The sequence below is a fragment of the Mobula hypostoma genome, chromosome 2 (genome assembly GCF_963921235.1).
Source record: "Mobula hypostoma chromosome 2, sMobHyp1.1, whole genome shotgun sequence".
Lineage (NCBI taxonomy): Eukaryota > Metazoa > Chordata > Chondrichthyes > Myliobatiformes > Myliobatidae > Mobula > Mobula hypostoma.
Window position 1 is genome coordinate 201,560,661 of NC_086098.1, and position 20,884 is coordinate 201,581,544.

Consider the following 20,884-nt stretch of genomic DNA (forward strand, 5'->3'; position numbering starts at 1 on the left):
GTGCCTTTTTCACCACATAGCTGGTGTGTACAGACCACATGAAGTCCTCGGTGATGTGGATGCCGAGGAACTTAAATCTGCTTACCCTCTCAACCCCAGATCCATGAAGTAAATAGGGGTTAGCCCATCTCTATTCCTCCTGTAATCTACAACCAACTCCTTTGTTTTTGTGACATTGAGGGAGAGGTTATTTTCTTGACACTACTGTGTCAGAGAGATGACTTCTTCCTTGTAGGCTACCTCGTTATTGTTTGAGATTAGGCCAATCATTGTAGTATCATCAGCAAATTTAGTTAGCAGATTAGAACTGTGAGTGGCGACACAGTCATGGGCATACAGGAAGTAAAGGAGGGGACTTAGTACACAGCCCTGAGTGGCTCCTGTAATTGAGAGTCAGAGGTTTGGAGGTGAGGGAGCCAATTCTTACCACCTGCCAGTGAACTGACAAGAAGTCCAGGATCCAGCTGCACAAGGCAGGGTCAAGGCTGAGGTCTCTGAGCTTCCTGTCGAGCCTGGTTGGAATTATGGCGTTGAATGCTGAACTGTAGTCCAAGAACACCATTCTCACATAGCCATCCTTCTTCTACAGATGTGTAAGGACGGTATGTACAGCAGTGGTTATTGCATTATCTGTCAATTAGTTGTGTTGGTAGGCGAGTTGTAGGGGGTCCAGTTTGGGTGGTAGCAAGCTGCAGATGCAGTCCTTGACCAGCCTCTCAAAGCATTTGCTTATTGTTGAAAGACTGTACTCAACAGGATAGCCAAACACCAATGTGCAAAAGATAGCAAACTGTGCATATACAGAAGAAAGCAAATAATAATACATAAATAAGCAATAATTATAGAGAATATGGGATGAAAGGTTCTTGAAAGGGAGCCCATAGGCTCTGGGAGCAGTTCAGTAATGGATTGAGTGAAGTTATCCCCTTTCATTCAAGAGCCTGATGGTTGAGGAGTTATACAGGTTTCCCCCGCCATCTGAAGGTAGAGCATTCCTATGAAGTGGTTCGTAAGCCGAAATGTCGTAAAGCGAAGAAGTAATTACCATTTATTTATATGGGAAAATTTTGTGAGCATTCGCAGACCAAAAATAACCTACCAAATCATGCCAAATAACACATAAAACCTAAAATAACAGTAACATATAGTAAAAGCAGGAATGATATGATAAATACACAGCCTATATAAAGTAGAAATACTTCTCCCACAATCATTATTGAACTGTTCTCCGTAGCGAAAATCTCATGCAGGCGCCGTCGGCAGAAAATCTCACGCAAGCGCTGTTGGCAAAAACATGGTGCAAGCGCTCTCCAGTAACCTTTAAGCTATGAAGCTGCCAAATCATACCAATTAACATGTAAAAATACACAGCCGATATAAAGTAGAAATAATGCATGTACAGTGTAGTATCACTTACCGGAATCAGGACAGCGCAGAGCACACTGATGATGGTGTGTTAGGCTGAGTCGTCGCAGGTTGGGTGGTGCAGTGGCCCCCACCCTCCAGGCCACCAACCAATACATTGCCGCGAAGCACGCAGGGGTGCAGCGGTAGCTGGGAGGCCCACAGCACATCTTTAAGAAAAAAGCCGAAATAAACATGCTAATTAATTTCGTGCCGCCCGACACGTAATTGTCAGCCCAGATCAGTGCCGATTGCCCATTGCATCGCCTCTGATCTGGGCCGACAATTGCGTGTGGGGCGGCACCTAATTAATTAGCATGTTTATTTTGGCTTTTTTCTTAAAGATGTGCTGTGTGCCTCCCGGCTACTGCTGCATTCTCCGCAAATCGGTACAGTATCTGTCCGCGGCCTAGGTGTTGGGGTGGTGGGACACTGGGGTGTCAGTTCTTTGTCTGTTTTCATTAGAGCAGGCAGCTCACCTTCTCCTATGACTGCCCGCCTCGATGTCGAAGGTCGAGGTTCATCGTCTGCTGTGGCTGATGTGGAAGGCTTGCTTGACTGCTGAGCCTCGCGCATTTTTCTATCATACAGTTCTTTGTAAGGACTCAAAGAATCTTGCAAATATCCCCTAAACCTACGTACCCTTTCAAAATTAAAGTCGTACTTTATCATTACTCATTTGGTTTCGATTGTTATCCTTTCCTCTTTCAATTACATTAGCTCTTCATCTATCAGTTCTTGGTCATGGGATGCCAAAACCTCTTCAACATCATCTTCGTCAGCTTCCACAAGCCAAACTCACTTTGTCCTTCCTTCGTTCACCACGATTGAAATGCTTAATTATGTCTAGTTTTATGCTAAGTGTAACACCCTTACGAGCTCTTCCAGGCTTTTCCGACACCATAGAACTCTTCTTGCAAATGACTTCATCTTGCAAATGACTGCTCACAGGCTCATGTTAAAGCAATGCTGGCGAGAATGCCATTCCGAATCCGGGGAGAGCGACTGCTCGGGGCGCGCACTGCTCTTTATCGCGTGCTGATTTTTATCGCACGCTGAATTTTTTCGTAACAGCGAAAACACCTTCTGAAAGTGAAAACAGGGTACTAATGTAGGTCTTTTGTAACAGTGAGGTTTCATAAAGCGAATGTTTGAAAAGCGGGGGACACCTGTAGCTGCTCCTGAACCTTGTGGTGTGGGTCCTGAGGCTCCTGTACCACCTTCCTGATGGCAGCTGCAAGAAGAGAGCCTGCCCTGGATGGTGGGGGTCCTTGATAATGGATGCTGCTTTCCTGCAGCAGTGCTCAGTGCAGATGTGCTCAACGGTGGGGAAGGCTTTACTGCACAAGCTCTGTCAGATTGCATGGGGATCATGAACAAACAGCCCTTTTCAAGTCCAGCCACAAATTCTTGATTGGATTGAGGTCTGGACTCTGACTTGGCCACTCTGGGACATTAACTTTGTTATTTTTAAGCCATTCCTACGTTGCTTTGGCTTTATGCTTGAGGTCTTTGTCTTGCTGGAAAACATATCTTCTCCTATAAAGCTGCGACTGGTGAAGCACCTGGGTAACAGCTGTATGTGCAGTTCCTCCCGTCTCAGCCACTGAAGATTGTAATTCTCTAGAGTTGTCATAGTTCTCTTGGTGGCTTCCCTCATGAGTTCCCTTCTTGCACAGTCATTCAGTTTTTGAGGATGGCCTACTCTAGGCAGATTTAGAGTTGTGCCATATTCTTTCCATTACTTAATGATTGACATAACTGTACTGCAAGGGATATTAAGTGACTTGGAAATGTTCTTATATCCATCTCCTGACTTGTACAATAACCTTTTTGCAGAGTTGCTTAGAGTGTTCTTCTATCTTCATAGTGTAGATTTTGCCAGGATACTGACTCACCAGCAGTTGGACCTTCCAGATACAGGTGTATTTTTACTACAATCAATTGAAACACCTTGACTGCACACAGTGATCTCCATTTAACTAATTATGTTACTTCTAAGACCAATTGGCTGCACCAGTGTGTCATATTAAAGAGGGTGAATACTTAACACAATCAATTATTTTGTGTTTTATATTTGTAATTAATCTAGATTGCTTTGTAGAGATCTGTTTTCATTCTGACACAAAGAGTCTTTTTCTGTTGATCAGCCAATTAAATCCATTGTGATTCAGTGTTGTATAACAATAAAACATGAAAACTTCCAAAGGGTGTGAATACTTTTTATAGACACTCATAGACTTCTAAGGTGTAAGAAAATTTTGCTATTCGGTTTGGCCAGCACCAATTTTCCTTTCCTAACAATTGAATCTAATTCTGGGTGCTGTAAAATGCTACTATTTCTTTTTTAATAGCTTTAAACTATATTCAAATCTTGGCTACAATTTTAATGATTGAACTAAAGCATATATCAATTTCAAAAAAAGTTAGTTCTTTGTGTAAATGATCAGAACTTGATAGATCACGCCCAACCTGCAGGCAAATTTGTTGAAAACAGGAAGTCTTGTTATCAGTGTTATTGTTACTTAACCTTTAATAAACAGAGGCTTCCTCTTTACTACATTCCATAGTTCTGACCTAAAGTAACTTCACCCCAAATCATTTGCTTCATTCTGATTTACTTGGCATGTCAGTGGTTTTATTCTCTCCTTTCTAGTGCGAAGCTACGTACTCAGTGAAGTGGCACATATTGCTGTGCACTGTATTAATGTCTGCATTCATTGAGAAAGTGATAAAATCCATTGCATTTCCCTCAAAATATTGACAATGTTTTATGGTAACAAAGTAACATCTCAGTGTTATTGATCGAAAAGGCTTAATTCCACCAGTCTGTGCATGTAAGATTAGCAATAAAAACAAACTAGGCAATAAGCACGTACATTACACAAAATAATCTGCAGATGCTGGGGTCAAAGCAACACTCACAACACACTGGAGGAATGCAGCAGGTCGGACAGCATCCGTGGAAACGATCAGTCAACGTTTCGGGCCGGAACCCTTCGTCAGGACATTATCCTTTTTGTAGTTCTTAAGGTGAACTTTGGAATGTTTGATAAATACTGTCAGTTCAAGGCAAATGCTTTTCCATTATAATGGAAGACATAGATTTTAGAGAATAGAAGCTGACCATTTGGGCCAATCAATTTTTTTCTGGCATGTGTTCCATGTTCCTTGCAACCTAGTGCCCTATCTTTCATTATAACCTTCAATTTCCTTCTACCTGATACGCATGTTTAACTTTCTGTTAAACAACTACCTCGTTGATTGTGAGTTCTACATTCTTGCTACATCCTAGGTAAAGAAATTTATGCTGAATTTTCTATTTAATCTTTAAATGATTACCTTATACCAATGGACTTTAATGTTATTCTTTCACTCAAGTGAGAACATTCTCCCTTTGTCTTATCCATTAAATGCTGTGTAACTTTAACTTTTTGGCTGTCTTTACAAGGGAAAAGCAGCACAAGATGTTCACACTGAAAGGCTTAATTTCTGTCAATCTTCTTTGGTATTCTCGCCAGCAATTCTTTCATTACCTCCATATCCTTTTTTATGACAAACAGGCCTGCACACAACATTCCAAATGTGATTCCAACAATATTTAACATAAGTTGTCCATAACTTCTCTGTTTTCAAATTTTATCCTTGCTTATATAAATCTTTGGGAAATGAGATTCCTCAGTCCAAATTTACAACCTTCAATGTGAAGTGTTACAGAGTAACCGGAGATGTCCTGGCCTTAAATCCATTAGATCTCCTGTTACAATAAAATTCCAATATTATAGTTTGCCGGGGGCTCTCAGGATATGACTCAGGTTGAGAATGTTTTGGTTAGGAAGTGTAATAAGAGCCGATTCTAACCAAAGCAAAATGCTAATATTCGATTAAATTCCATGGTTATTCACCCATATAAACAAGGATAGAGTAATTACAGAGTTGTAGAGTTGAAACAGGCACTTCAGCATACCTATCATACCTCTTTATTCTAATCCCAGTTATCTGAGTTAATTCCACATCCATCTATTCTCTGCTCATTCAAGTATCTGTCTAGATACCTTCTTAAATGTAAATGTTGTACTATTCCTGTTTCCACTACCGCCTCTGGCAGCTTATTCTAAATACCAGCTACGCTTTGTGTGGAAGTATTTACCCATCACCATTTTTAAACCTCCTATCTTCTTACCTTAAGATTCAAGATTGTTTAATGTCATTTCCAGTCTTCTTAAACCAATCATCCCCACTGGGCAATAGGCCTCTGACAGCAGTTCAACAGAGGCCACTGCCCTGTGCCTGTCTATCAAGTTTTTCCAAACGTAGCCCTTCTTCTCGATGTATCCTTCCTCTCCCAGGGATGAGGTCTTTGAAGCTTCTTTTGCTGTTTCTGTAGCACTGGGATCTTACAGGAAGCGGTTGCAAGCTCAATGCCCGACCCTCCTCTTTTCACAGCCAGGCTTCGGGCTGTCAATCTCGGAGTTATCATTACCAGTACACAACTGTATTGGAGAACAAAATCATTGTTTCTCCAGATATGATGTGACACAAAAGAAACACAATAAGATAAAGAACACAATAATAAAAGAACACAATAAATATACATAAATACAGAAGAAAGCCTACTGTATGTCCATAAATTATCACTAGGCACAGGAGTGTCTGTACATAAGGTGACAGACAGGGAATGATAAGGTAGTGATGCTGAGGGGTATGGAGGGGTGGATGAAGGTGCTGATTAGCCTTACTGTTTATGGAAAGTAACTGTTCTTGAGTCTGGTGGCCTGTTATGGATGCTATGTGGCCTCTTCCCTGATGGGAGTGTGACAAACAGTCCAAGAGCAGAGTGACTGGTATCCTTCATGATGTTACTGGCCCTTTTTTTACACCTTTCTGTGTATATGTCCTTGATAGCAGGTAAGCTAGTGCTGGTGATGCACAGTGGTTTTGACTACCCATTGTAGAGCCTCCCTGTCCGTCGCGGTGCAGTTTCCGTACCATGCACTGATGCAGCTTGTTAGGATGTTCTCTGCTGCGCACCTGTAGAATGACATGGATATCGATGTGTATAGTCCAGCTCCCTTCAACCTCCTGTGAAGGTGGAGATATTGGTGAGCTTTCCTGATTGTGTGGAATGTGTTCTGGGACCATGAGAGGTTGTGGAAGCTGTGTACCCCTAGGAGTTTGAAACTGTTCGCAGTTTCCACTGCTGTGCCTCCGATGTAAAGAGGGTAGTGAGTGGTGCGAGTTCTCCTGAAGTTGTTAACCATTTCCTTTGTCTTGTTGACATCGAGAAAGAGGTTATTTGCCTGTCACTCCTCCACTTCCTGTCTGTAGGCTGTCTCATGATGAGCCCCACCACAGCTGTGTTATTTGCGAACTTGACATTGTGATTACTCGGGTGTTTAGCCATGTAGACATGTGTGAGCAGAGTGTAGAGTAGTGGGCTCAGCACACAGCCCTGGGGGGCACGCATGTTGAGGAAGGTGGGGAGGGTTGGGTAGTTGTGCATCCTGATGATGGTGAGGGAGGTGCAGTGGTGCATCCTGACTATCTGAGGTCTGCCGGTTAGGAAGTCCAACACCTAGTTGCACGGTGGTGTATTTAGACGGAGGAGTAGGAGTTTGTTCACCAAGGTCTGTGGGACAATAGTGCTGAATGTAGAACTGAAATCCAGAAAGAGCATTCTGACATAAGTATCTAGGTGTGTCAGGGCCAGGTGCATGACAGTTGCTATGGGATTGTTGTAAAGCGGCTCTGTCAGTGAGAATCCAGTGTGGCAGGAATGGAGTTTTTGAGCTGTGCCATTACCAGCCATTCAAAGCACTTCATGATGATTGGGATCAGTGCCACCAGGCAGTCGTCATTTAGGTCTGAAGATGTAAAGTTCTTTCATACAGAGATGAATGTGGCTGACTTGAATCATGTAGGGACAGCGGCCTGTATGAGTGAAGTGCTCAGGATGTCTGTGAAGGCGTCAGTGAGCTGGTGTGCACACTCACTGAGGACTCGACCTGGGATGTTGTCTGGCCCGGCAGCTTCACGGAGATGACCCTCTGCAGAGGGCTTCTCATGTCTGCTGTTACAGACAGTCGCCGTTCACCTGTGAGAGGGATAGCTTTCACGGCTGACAGTGCGTTTAATGCCTCAAAGCATGCATTTATTTAGTTGTTTAGAGTGTCACAGGGGGAGGCGTCACTGGTATAGTCAATGACATTTTTCCTTACGTGGTCACTAATGCCCTTGATATGCTGGGGATTGTTATCAGACTCATCTTCCTGGATTTCTTGTTTGTAGGTTGTCTTTGCCCTCGATGCCCAAGATGAGGTTTCTCTTGGCTGCTCTGAGAGTTGTTCTGTCTCTAAACTTGAAGGCAGCACCCAGGCTTTTAGTAGGGAGCACACCTCTGTGTTCAGGCAAGACTTTTGGTTGGGTTGTGAGATGACCACTCTTGAGGTACCAACATTGTTTACACACTTAACAAAACAGATGAAAATGGGGTATCAAATCAGAGGCAACCAAACAAATTAATCCTTGACATACCTTCTATATATGGATAATTTGAAATTATGTATACGTTGTCAGTATCTTCTCTGTTTGTGGTTGTAAACCTATGCCTTCTAGTTTTAGACAGCCCTCCCGTGGGAAGCAGGCAGTAGTTAACTTATCTATGCATCGCATACTCCTATCTTGTCATCTCTTAGTCTCCTTCATTCTATGAGAAACAGGCCTATCATATCATTTTTTTCTGATAACTCAATCCAGATAACATCTTTGTGATACTTTTCTATATCCTATCCATCCTAACCACACCCTTCCTATAGTGTGGTAATCAGAACTGCCTGCAAAACTCTAAGTGAAATCTAACCAATGTTTTGTTCATTTGTAACATGACATCCCAGCTCTTGTGTATTACATCTTTCTGAACATCAGTCTATTTTATGTCCATTTCCAAGGACCCCAGGGAATCTGCTCAACAACACTGCCGAGGAACTCTGCAATCTCCTGAACTAACTTTTCAAAATACATTAGTTAAATGCCATCAGTTATTCCTTTACCCACTTTCCCAATTTGTCTGCATTCTGTTGTAACCTTAGACAGCTTTCTTCACTCTGCAATATACCACCAGTCATGGTGTCATCTGCAATCTTACTAATTATGCCAACTACATTCTCATCCAAAGTATTGCATATGACAAACAACAGAGGGCCCAGCACTGATCACTGCCTAAGAAGATCATGGTAATCTGCCTCAATGACTGTCGTCCAGGAGCATTAATATTCACTGTGATGAAGTGCTTTGCGAGGTTAATGATGAATCATATCAACTCCTGCCTGAGAAGTGATCTGGATCCACTCCAGTTTGTCTACTGTCACAGCAGGTCAACAGCAGATGCCATCTTATTAGAACTTCATTCAACCTTGGAGCATTTGGACAATGAAGATGCATACATCAGGATGCTCTTCATTGACTACTGCTTGACATTCAGCACTATCATCCCCTCAAAACTAATCAATAAGCTTCAAGACCTAAGTCTCAATAACTCCAGGTGCAATTGTATCCTTGACTTCCCCAGTTCATTTGGATTGGCAACAACATCTCATCCACAATCACCATCAGCACAGGTGCACCACAAAGGCTGAGTACTTTCCCCCGGTCTACTCACTTTATACTTGTGACTATGCATCTAAGCACAGCCCCAATGCCATATTTAAGTCTGCTGTTGACACCACTATTGTTGGCTGAATCAAATGTGGTGATGAATCAGCATATAGGAGCGAGATTGAAAATTTGGCTGAGGGATGCCACAGCAACAACTTCTCACTTAATGTCATCAAGACCAAGGAGATGATTATTGACTTCTAGAGGAGGAAAACAGAGGTCCATAAGCCAGTCCTCATGAGAGAATCAGAGGTGGAGGGGGTCAGTAACTTCAAATTCCTTTGTGTTATCATTTCAGAGGACCTGCCCTGGACTCTTTATGAAGAAAGCATGGCAGTGCCTTTACTTTCTTGGACGTTTGCGAAGATTCGGCATGTCTTCTAAAACTTTGACGTACCTCTGTAGATGTGTGGTGGAGAGTATATTGATGGGTTGCATTGTGACCTGGTATGGAAACACCAATTTCTGCATGGAAAATCCTACAAAAAGTAGTGGATATAGCCCAGTCCATCACAGGTAAAGCCTTCCCCACTATTAAGCATATCTACATGGAGCATTGTCGTAGGAAAGCAGAATCCTTTATAAAGCATCCCCACCATCCAGGCCATGCTCTCTTCTCAAGAAGAAAACACAGGAGCCTTAGGACTTGCACTAACCGGTTCAGTAACAGTTATTACCCCTCAAACATTAGGCTCTTGAACCAGAGGGGATACCTTAACTCACAGCATCATTGAAATGTTCCCACAATCTATGGAATTACCTTCAAGGACTCTTCATCTCATATTCCCAATATTTATTGCGTGCTTATTTATATGATATTATTATTTGTGTTTTTATTCTTTTCTCAGCTAAATCTGGTAAAACCTGAGGTACGGGCATAGCAAAGCGCACTCATTTCTCAATTACAATGAACTTTTGTGGCTTTCTGGAGTTTACATAAATTTGCTGTATGGGCCTCATTATTTAATGTTATTGTGTAGTGACTTTGGGATGATACCAGTTGTAGATATTATTTTTGGGACAATGTATATACCCTGTTCATGTTCCTTGGCCATTCAAATTCCTCTTTTAAATCAGCACATTTCTGGTGTTTTTCACTTACTGATGTTATGTGTGCTTTGAATCACTATATCTGTTAAGAAATTTGTTCTTGCTTGTTTTTTTTTGTAATATTATTTCTGGCTGGATGTTATGGATCGCCCTGTCTGAAATAATAGATTAGTCATAACAGAATTTGTAAGACTCTGACTCTAAAATTGTATCATGCTTGTATTTATGGTAAGGTATTGTGTCTTTTATGAGTTAGTCCTGATGAAGGGTCTCGGCCTGAAACGTCGACTGTACCTCTTCCTAGAGATGCTGCCTGGCCTGCTGCGTTCACCAGCAACTTTGATGTGTGTTGCTTGAATTTCCAGCACCTGCAGAATTCCTGTTGTTTATGAGTTTATATTTTAAAGCAAGATTTTGGTGAATGATGTTTGCCATTTGATTGTGCCTGTGTAAGTAATCAGATTGAGTTAAATTGCTGCAGGATCTTGTAATATGTTTGATTGTTTCTGGTTTCTCTTGGCATTTTCTGCATTTATTATCTTGAATTGGTTAGTCTTTTATTATGTATTTTTAATAATATTTTGTGTTAAACACCCGGTTCTGTATTGCCACAAGGAACTCCTCTGTTTCTGGGAAGAGGTCCCCGACTCTGAGCCAGGCGTTCGATGTTTCCTCATCAACATCTAGTATGCTTAGATCATGTGGATGTCTTCTATGGAGAGTCGTGCTCTTGCATTGTTTTTTTCCTTCTGCAGTGATAATTTCTTCATTTTTCTAGGTTGTGCTTTCATTTAAGTTTAGTACTAATCAGAATTGAATGTGCTTGCATGGAGTGCTGAATCCTGTTTTCGTTGATGAAAATATGTCCTTAGAAGTCTTATCTGACTGTTGTGTAAATTTTTTTACGTCTGTTATTCCTCTGCCTCCTTCAGTCCTAGGTAGTGTTAATCTAAGTGTCATCGTGTTTTCTAAACTGTCACTTCAGTTCTTATTTTTCTTCAAACACAAGAGAATCTGCAGATACTGGAGATCCAAAGCAACAGACATAGAGTAAACAGTCAACGTTTTGGGCAAAGACCTTTCTTCAGCATGTTTCTTCTGTCCAGAAGAAGGGTCTCAGCCTGAAACATCAACCATTTACTCTCTTCCATAGATGCTGCCTGGCCTGATGAGTTCCTCCAGCATATTGTGTGTTTTATTTTTCTTTTTAAATTTTCCAGATTGGTTTCAGACCAAGATATTATGCCATAAGAATATACTATTATGAGTATAGAGAAAGTATTTATGCCTTTGTTATATTTTTATTATTAAGTTCCGTTTGGCAAATTTTCTTAAGCATTGAAGAAAATTCTGTAGAAAATGTTCCCTTTATCACACTATGATCTATTTTCTTTGCCTGTTGATATTCCGGACAGTGGTATGTTTTATATTCATCCATCCATCGGTTGTATTGCATCCTGCAGCTTTGTTTTATATTCTACTAGCTCTATTCCACCTTCCTTTATGTTTAATGTTCTGCACTTATCTAGTCCAAAATTAAAATAGTTCTACTATTAGAATTCATAGCTTTAGCTTTATTGACGAAGGAGCATATAATTTAAAATCTTCCATGTATAGAAGGTGTGTCAAGGTATAATTTGTTTGGTTGCCTCTGATTTGATACTCCAATCTCATCTGATTCAGTAAATTAGGGAGCTTGTTTAAAACTAAGCAGAACCATAATGGGCTTATAGAGTCACCCCGGAAAATGCCTCAGTTTACTTTGATAACAGTGGTTGTTAATAGAGTGATTATAGTAAGCCAATACTTCATCAGATGATGTAGGAATTTCTCAAGTACTGGGTGTAATTTATATATATTAAGAACTTCTATTAACTATGTGTGTGGGACAGAATCAAATGCTTTTTGGTAGTCAATATAACACTATGAAAGATTTCTGTTTTTCTGACAGGCTTCATTTAGAATTACGAAATCTATTATCAGTTGTTCATTACATCCTTTCATACCCTTATGGCATCCTTTCTACTCTTCTGTCAGTTTATTGTGGTTAACTAAATGAGTGGTAACTAGTTGCGACATGTGTCCTATTAACCATATAACCATATAACAATTACAGCACGGAAACAGGCCATCTCGGCCCTTCTAGTCCATGCCGAATGCTTACTCTCACCTAATCCCACCGACCTGCACTCAGCCCATAACCCTCCATTTCTTTCCTGTCCATATAGCTATCCAATTTTACTTTAAGTGACAAAATCGAACCTGCCTCTACCACTTATACTGGAAGCTCGTTCCACACAGCTACCACTCTCTGACTAAAGAAGTTCCCCCTCGTGTTACCCCGAAACTTTTCACCCCTAACTCTCAACTTCCCTTCCTCCACCATCAATTCTGCTCTCAAACGCATCTTCCCCATTTCATGCACATCTGCTCTTACTTCATCCTCCCGCCACCCCACTAGGAATAAGGTTCCCCTGGTCCTCACCTACCACCCTACCAACCTCCGGGTCCAACATATTATTCTCCGTAACTTCCGCCACCTCCAACGGGATCCCATCACTAAGCACTTCTTTCCCTCCCCCCCCCTGCTTTCTGCAGGGATCGCTCCCTACACAACTCCCTTGTCCATTCGCCCCACCCCCCCATCCTTCCCCACCGATCTGCCTCCTGGCACTTATCCTTGTAAGCAGAACAAGTGCTACACATGCCCTTATGCTCCCTTCCTCAACACCATGCAGGGCCCCAGACAGTCCTTCCAGGTGAGGCGACACTTCACCTGCAAGTCGGCTGGGTTGATATAATGCGTCTGGTGCTCCTGATGTAACCTGCTATACATTGGCGAGACCCGACGCAAACTGAGAGATCGTTTCACTGAACACCCACTCACTGTCCGCCAGAGAAAGCAGGTTCTCCCAGTGGCCACACATTTTAATTCCACGTCCCATTCCCATTCTGATATGTCTATTCACGGCCTCCTCTACTGTAAAGATGAAGCCACACTCGGGTTGGAGGGACAACACTTTATATTCCATCTGGGTAGCCTCCAACCTGATGGCATGAACATTGACTTCTCAAACTTCCACTGATGCCCCACCTTCCCCTCTTACCCCATCCGTTATTTATTTACATACACACATTCTTTTTTTTCTCTCTCTCTTTTGTCTCCCTCTGTCCCTCTCACTATACCCCTTACCCATCCTCTGGACTTCTCCCTGCCTCCCCCTTTTTTTCTCCCTAGGCCTCCTGTCCCATGATCCTCTCATACCCCTTTTGCCAATCAACTATCCATCCCTTGGCTCCATCCCTCCCCCTCCTGTCTTCTCCTATCATTTTGGATCTCCCCCTCCCCCTCCCACTTTCAAATCTCTTACTAGCTCTTTTTTCGCTTAGTCCTGACGAAGAGTCTTGGCCCAAAATGTCGACTGCACCTCTTCCTAGAGATGCTGCCTGGCGTTCACCAGCAACTTTTATGTGTGTTTCTCAACTTATGTCCTCTTGTTTGAATCTCCCCTGCTCTCAATGGAAAAAGCCTATCCACGTCAACTCTATCCATCACCCTCATAATTTTAAATACCTCTATCAAGTCCCCCCTCAACCTTCTACGCTCCAAAGAATAAATACCCAACTTGTTCAACCTTTCTCTGTAACTAAGGTGCTGAAGCACAGGTAACATTCTAGTAAATCTTCTCTGTATTCTCTATTTTGTTGACATCTTTCCCATAATTTGGTGACCAGAACTGTATACAATACTCCAAATTTGGCCTTACCAATGCCTTGTACAATTTTAACATTACATCCCAACTTCTATACTCAATGCTCTGATTTATAAAGGCCAGCATACCAAAAGCTTTCTTCACCACCCTATCCACATGAGATTCCACCTTCAGGGAACTATGCACCATTATTCCTAGATCCCTCTGTTCTATTGCATTCTTCACTGTCCTACCATTTACCATGTATGTCCTATTTTGATTAGTCCTACCAAAATGTAGCACCTCACACTTATCAGCATTAAACTCCATCTGCCATTTTTCAGCCCACTCTTCTAACTGGCCCGAATCTCTCTGCAAGCTTTGAAAACCTACTTCATTATCCACAATGCCAGCTGTCTTACTATCATCTGCATACTTACTAATCCAATTTACCACCCCATCATCCAGATCATTAATGCACATGACAAACAACATTGGACCCAGTACAGATCCCTAAGGCACACCACTAGTCACCAGCCTCCAAACTGACAAACAGTTATCCACTACTACTGTCTGGCGTCTCCTATCCAGCCACTGTTGAATCTATTTTACTACTTCAATTTTAACACCTAACGATTGAATCTTCCTAACTAACCTTCCATGTGGAACCTTGTCAAAGGCCTTACTGAAGTCCATATAGACAACATCCACCGCTTTACTCTCATCAACTTTCCTCGTAACCTCTTCAAAAAATTCAATAAGATTTGTCAAACATGACCTTCCACACACAAATCCATGTTGACTGTTCCTAATTAGACCCTATCTATCCAGATAATTATATATACCATTTCTAAGAATACTTTCCATTAATTTACCTGCACTGACGTCAAACTTACAGGCTGATAATTGCTAGGTTTACTCTTAGAACACTTTTTAAACAATGGAACAACATGAGCAATACGCCAATCCTCCAGCACCATCCCCGTTTCTAATGACATTTGAAGTATTTCTGTCAGAGCCCCTGCTATTTCTACGCTATCTTCCCTCAAGATCCCAGGGAATATCCTGTCAGGACCCGGAGACTTATCCACTTTTATATTCCTTAAAAGCGTCAATACTTCCTCTTCTTTAATCATCATAGTTCCCATAACTTCCCTACCTGTTTCCCTTACCTTACACAATTCAATATCTTTCTCCTTTGTGAATACTGAAGAAAAGAATTTGTTCAAAATCTCCCCCATCTCTTTTGGTTCCACACATAGCTGTCCACTCTGATTCTCTAAGGGACCAATTTTATCCCTCACTATCCTTTTGCTATTAATATAACTGTAGAAACCCTTTGGATTTATTTTCACCTTACTTGCCAAAGCAACCTCATATCTTCTTTTAGCTTTTCTAATTTCTTTCTTAAGATTCTTTTTATATTCTTTGTATTCCTCGAGCATCTCATTTACTCCATGCTGCCTATATTTATCGTAGATATCTCTATTTTTCCGAACCAAGTTTCCAATACCCTTGAAAACCATGGCTCTCTCAAACTTTTAACCTTTCCTTTCAACCTAAAAGAAACATAAAGATTCTGTACCCTCAAAATTTCACTTTTAAATGACCTCCATTTTTCTATTACATCCTTTTCATTAAACAAATTGTCCCAATCCACTCCTTCTAAATCATTTCGCATCTCCTTAGAGTTAGCCTTTCTCCAATCAAAAATCTCAACTCTGGGTCCAGACCTATCCTTGTCCATAATAATGTTGAAACTAATGGCATTGTGATCACTGGACCCGAAGTGCTCCCCAACATATACCTCCGTCACCTGATTTATCTCTTTCCCTAACAGGAGATCCAACACTGGCCCTCCTCTAGTTGGTACCTCTATGTATTGCTGCAAAAAACTATCCTGCACACATTTTACAGACTCCAAACCATCCAGCCCTTTTACAGTATGGGCTTCCCAGTCCATGTGTGGAAAATTAAAATCTCCCACAATCACAATCTTGTGCTTACTACAAATATCTGCTATCTCCTTACAAATTTGCTCCTCCAATTCTCACACCCCATTAGATGGTCTATAATACACCCCTATACGTGTTACTACACCTTTCCCATTCCTCAATTCCATCCAAATTCCAATGTTATATACTGCATAGTTTGTAAACAAGTAATAGGACGATATTTGGATGGGTCATTTGTGATTTCCTCTTTAGGTAAGAGACATGTTTTACTTTCTGTCAAAAATTCCAGCACTTCTCAGGATTTTTAAGAAAATTGTTGATATGTATTAATAAATGCTGAGGAAAGGAAATAAAATTTTATACCAATAATTATGAATATTACTACTGCTGGTACTCTTCCAGTTGTGGGTATTTTTTATAACTGATTTTTGTATGTCCATTGTAACTTCAGGTGCATTATTATTAATAATTTATTTATTTTCTTTCTTTTTGTATTTACAGTTTGTTGCCTTTTGCTCATTAGTTGTTTGTCCATCCTGTTGGGTGCAGTCTTTCATTGATCCTATTGTGTTACTTATATGTACTGTGAATGCCCATAAGAAAATGAATCTCAGTATTGTATATGGTTACATGTATGTACTTTGATAATAATTATACTTAGAACTTTGAACTTTGAACAAAAGGAACACACTAAACTAAAGCCCACTATTTCAAGATTATTACCAATGAAAATATATGGAGAAATGTCCTTCAGAAAGTGATTACAAACAATGTGAACTCCAGTGCCACAGGAAGTGGCTGAGACGATAGCTCAGTTGTTTCCAAAAAGAACTGAGACAAGCATATGAGAGAAAATAGAGTGGAAGTTTATGCTGAAAGGCTGAGATAAGATAAATATAATGAAAGGGAACTGGTTTGTAGTATAAACAAGAGAATAGATAAGCTAAACTGAACTTCCTGTTTCTTTGTTATATATTCCATCTGAGTTGCTGAATACAGTATTTCATTTTCTGATTGTCCTATCACTTCTTAGAAGGCTAATATTGATTGGGTCACATTTTTGTTTTGTTAGCTCTTTAGGTTAATTTTCTCCCCTTTCCCTTATTTGTCCTCATCTTACACAATATTTTACAGTACAATAGATTTTACATTAATAAGGCTCTCTCAAACAAGGACTAATAATACTGCAAATGAACTTGCAATTAAACACACAAGTATAAATACAGCCATGTCTTGTGCCATATGTAACTTGATATTATGTACCTACGTGAATGTGTAGTGGAGAGTGTATTGACTGGCTGTATCATGGTCTGGTATGGAAACAGCAATGCCTTTGAGTGAAAAATCCTACAGAAGGTAGTAGATTCAACCCAGTACATCACTGGTAAAGCCCTCCCAACCTATGAGCGTATTTACATGAAATGCTCTCATATGCCTTACAAGGCACGAAACGAAGACTGTGTGGTGTGCCAATCCTCACACAGACAGTAGGTGGCCGTTGACATACAAAGAGTTCATCCGCCCTTTGACAGGTTTTGTTTTCAGTCCTGTTGGGTGTCTACACACCCTCCTCCCTGGTTAACCGAAGTGCACCAGAGGGTGTGCCGGTTGAGTTGCCGACAACCCAACCTGAGACAGGTAGAACTGGGCTTACGTGGTACCAGTAGCAAGGCGAGGCCCTGACCTGATCTGACCTGACCTGAAGGCATAAGGCTGTCATAGGAAAGCAGCATCCATCATCACCACCCAAACCATGCTCTTTTCTCACTGCTGCCATCAGGTAGAAGTACAAAAGCCTAAGGACTCTCAGCGCCAGGTTCAAGAACAGTTACTACCCCTCAACCATCAGACTCTTGAACAAAAGGGGTAACTACACTCACTTGCCCATCCATTAAGATGTTCCTACAACCAGTGATCTCACTTTAAGGACTTGTTATCTTGTTATTTCATGTTCTCATTATTTATTGCTATTTGTTTATATTTACATTTGCACAATTTGTTGTGTTCTGCACTCTACTTGACCTTTCACTGATTCTGTTATAGTTACTATTCTATATATATTCTATATATATATATATATATAGATTTGCTGAGTATGTCTGCAAGAAAATACATCTCAAGATTGTATGTGGTGATATATTTATACTCAGATAATAAAATTACTTTGACTTTGATACTTTGAATATGCATGTCATTCATTATGTGCATTTACTGGCAACCATATATGGTACAGTGCAGATAGATTATTTGTGATTTTCAGTTAACATACACTGACTTATAATGTTGTCTACTGTGTGTTTACTGGCTTAACATGTGGAGTGCATCATGCCCAATCACAGGCTACAGTATAGTGTTTACAGCTTCTTCCTGGCAGTACCTCAGGAGTGAGGAGAACTTGTTTTCACTGTGGACTTGTAGGAACAGAAATGTCTAATGAGGACATTGTAGGAACAATAGACTCTTCCACAGAAAAGGCAGGAGGTAGCTGATAGGACAGGCAGGTGGGTTTTTGTGAAGCGATGAACTCATTCCGCCATTTACATGGGGGTTTTGTATACTCCAGCAACATGGCATCAAAATTCTCAACACCAACCTGAATGCTGCAACTCCTCTTTAAGGGTCAAAGGTTTCCAAATGACAATAGGGATGTTGCACATTTCCAAGCAGACTTTGGCGACACCATAGAATCGTTGCTCTTGTCCACCTGGTAATCTCCACGACAGAACTTGGAATGGAATGTCTGTTTTGGGAGTCTCATGTGGGAATGCATGAAATTATCCTGCTTGATAGTAACTCGGATTTTAGCCTGTACACTGATCACTGATGCTACATATCATGCAATGATCTAAGGACACATTTTGGTTTGGAATCTTCTTGCTCACTTCTGTTGTTCGCAAGCTTTGCGTTTTTTTCCCCTTCTCTGCACATCAGGTGTTGGTCTTTGTTTTTTTACTTGGGTTCTTTCGGGTTTCTAACTTTGTGCCTGCCTGCAAGCAAACAAATATCAAGGCTGTATAATTTATACATTCTTTGATAATAAATGTACCTTGAAATCCTTTGTAGTAGGACTGTTTTATTGGTTAATTGTACTGACACATTATATGCACCTATTGTTACTGAGACTAATATCTAATACTTGTTACATGTTGGTCCTTCAGTACATTAGTAACTTTACCCTATCATGACACACCGCAGGTGTTATGTTGTATATACAACAACATTTTAGATTCTGCACACGGCTTTGTCTTTATTGATTAGCAGACTGCATGATAAATTGTACATAGGCATCCATTGCAAATACATTTTCTGACTGGGTGCATCAATTAGCATAGTCTATGGCGTGCAGTGTAATCGTATTCTTCATTTTGTATACACATACCAATATACTATATGATGTGCAGGAAGTGATATATTACAAAGAATACTAAAAGGAGAAGACTGCCTGAAACAAGTTGGTACTTCATGATGGCATGGTCAGTCTACATCACATACCCACATCTCTGACAGAGTGGCTGAAACTAAATGAAAGTGTATGTAATATATAATTGCTGTTAAGTTTTGGTATATTAAGGAATTATTTCTTTTCCTTGATTGCTGTGTAACTTTGTCTGTGATTGTTCCTGTTTGCACCTAAGTTTTATTTCAAAAGAGTGAAGTCTCATTTCAAAAGAGTAAAGTTTGAGTTTGAAGAGATTGGTGATCTATCTGTGTTCACTGCTCTCCTAAGCTCTGGTCCGTGCTTATCCAGCACAGACCTCATGAGACCATCTGGCTGGACAAAGCTGGTTCAATCAGTCCTGGGGAGGCTCCTTATGTAGGGAGGGTTTTGCACAACGTGATTCCATTGTGTGAGGGCATCAGGTCAAAACTTGCCCAAGAAGCAGTATAAACAATCACTGGCTGTCAAAGCCATGCCTCCTGTCAAATCAGCGTGTATCTGACAATTAGACATATTTGGAAATGCTTAAACTATTAGAAGTTTAACACCTATTAAACGTTTTAAGAAAAAATAGTGTACCTCCACTGTTAAACTCTCAGAGAAATTTTTAAAAATCCGTAAGCTCAGGCAATCTAGAAATGTAAACTACACTTGCCTTAGTTCGTTGCAGGCTCTCCTCTCCGTATTCTGTGCCAATTGAACCCGGCAGGGGACACATGAGTTGATTCACCAGTTTAAGTGCTGGGAAGCCTCTATAATTCTGCACTTCTATGCTGAATTCCTTGAAGAGTCCAATGTCGGAATGGAGTTTAGAATGGCTCACAGTATCTTTGGACTTTCCATGCTTGTGTGGAAACTCCATGAGGAAATGACAATATTTTTCTGCAAAATCTAGTGATTTGCTTTTTTTTAACTTTCTGTCTGAAGTGGTGAGAGTACTTATGCATTTGAGTGTGTGTGTGCGTGTGTGTGTGCGTGTATACACACACATGTATGTCAGTGTGTACCCTTATGTTTTCTCCTGATGAGGCTCAAATTATACAGGACTTTGTCTGTACCTGTAAGCAGAGTTCCTACAGGCTTTGACTAAATGTGTCACTTCAAGATTAATGATTGTACAGGAATACCTCTGCTCTGGTTACATTCTTTATAAATCAGCTGATTAAACTAAATGTGATGTTCTTTGCATTCTGAAATTAAAAATTGGTAAGATACTGCACAGCCTCTGTGATTAAAATATGCGAAGTGAAAGAACAGAGATTGAAGCTGATGAAGGGTTTCTCACCCTGGGAAACTTCAGAGCTGAATTAAACCATAAAGATGTGAATTCCCTTGACATTTACAAATGTTTCTCAGTGTCATAAAAAATTTTGTATGACTATCATAATGCTTTCATTAGAGAGTTAGGGGTTTAAAATATGAGATGCTTATATATAAAAACAAAGTCACTGTGTCTATTTCTCTCCTTCATTAATGATTCACTTTTTTTGCTGTGTGCAATGAATTATTAATGACTGATTTGAAACTTCCAGCACCGCCGATCCGTATTCTAGTTATTAATGTGGCTAAATAAACCATGAGCATTCATTCTGCAAAGCAGTCTCTTTTCAACAAGCCACTACTGTAAGCAGTAAATGTGATGTGTGAATGAATATTCATGATGAAATGAAGTAAGGGATTGTGTCAAATAC

General features: G+C 40.6%; 1 protein-coding gene and 1 long non-coding RNA gene across 7 annotated transcripts in view; one reads left to right on the forward strand and one right to left on the reverse strand.

The window, feature by feature from the left end:
• The window catches only part of LOC134342810 (extracellular sulfatase Sulf-2-like), a 352,386-nt gene that overhangs the window by 6,236 nt on the left and 325,266 nt on the right, over positions 1-20,884 (forward strand). The gene's annotated exons all lie outside the window — the stretch shown is intronic.
• Positions 1,885-20,384, reverse strand: LOC134342811 (uncharacterized). Its single transcript, XR_010017105.1, has 3 exons — positions 19,845-20,384; positions 18,348-18,737; positions 1,885-5,897 (listed from the first exon to the last, which is right to left on the reverse strand). It is a non-coding gene; the product is annotated as an uncharacterized LOC134342811 (long non-coding RNA).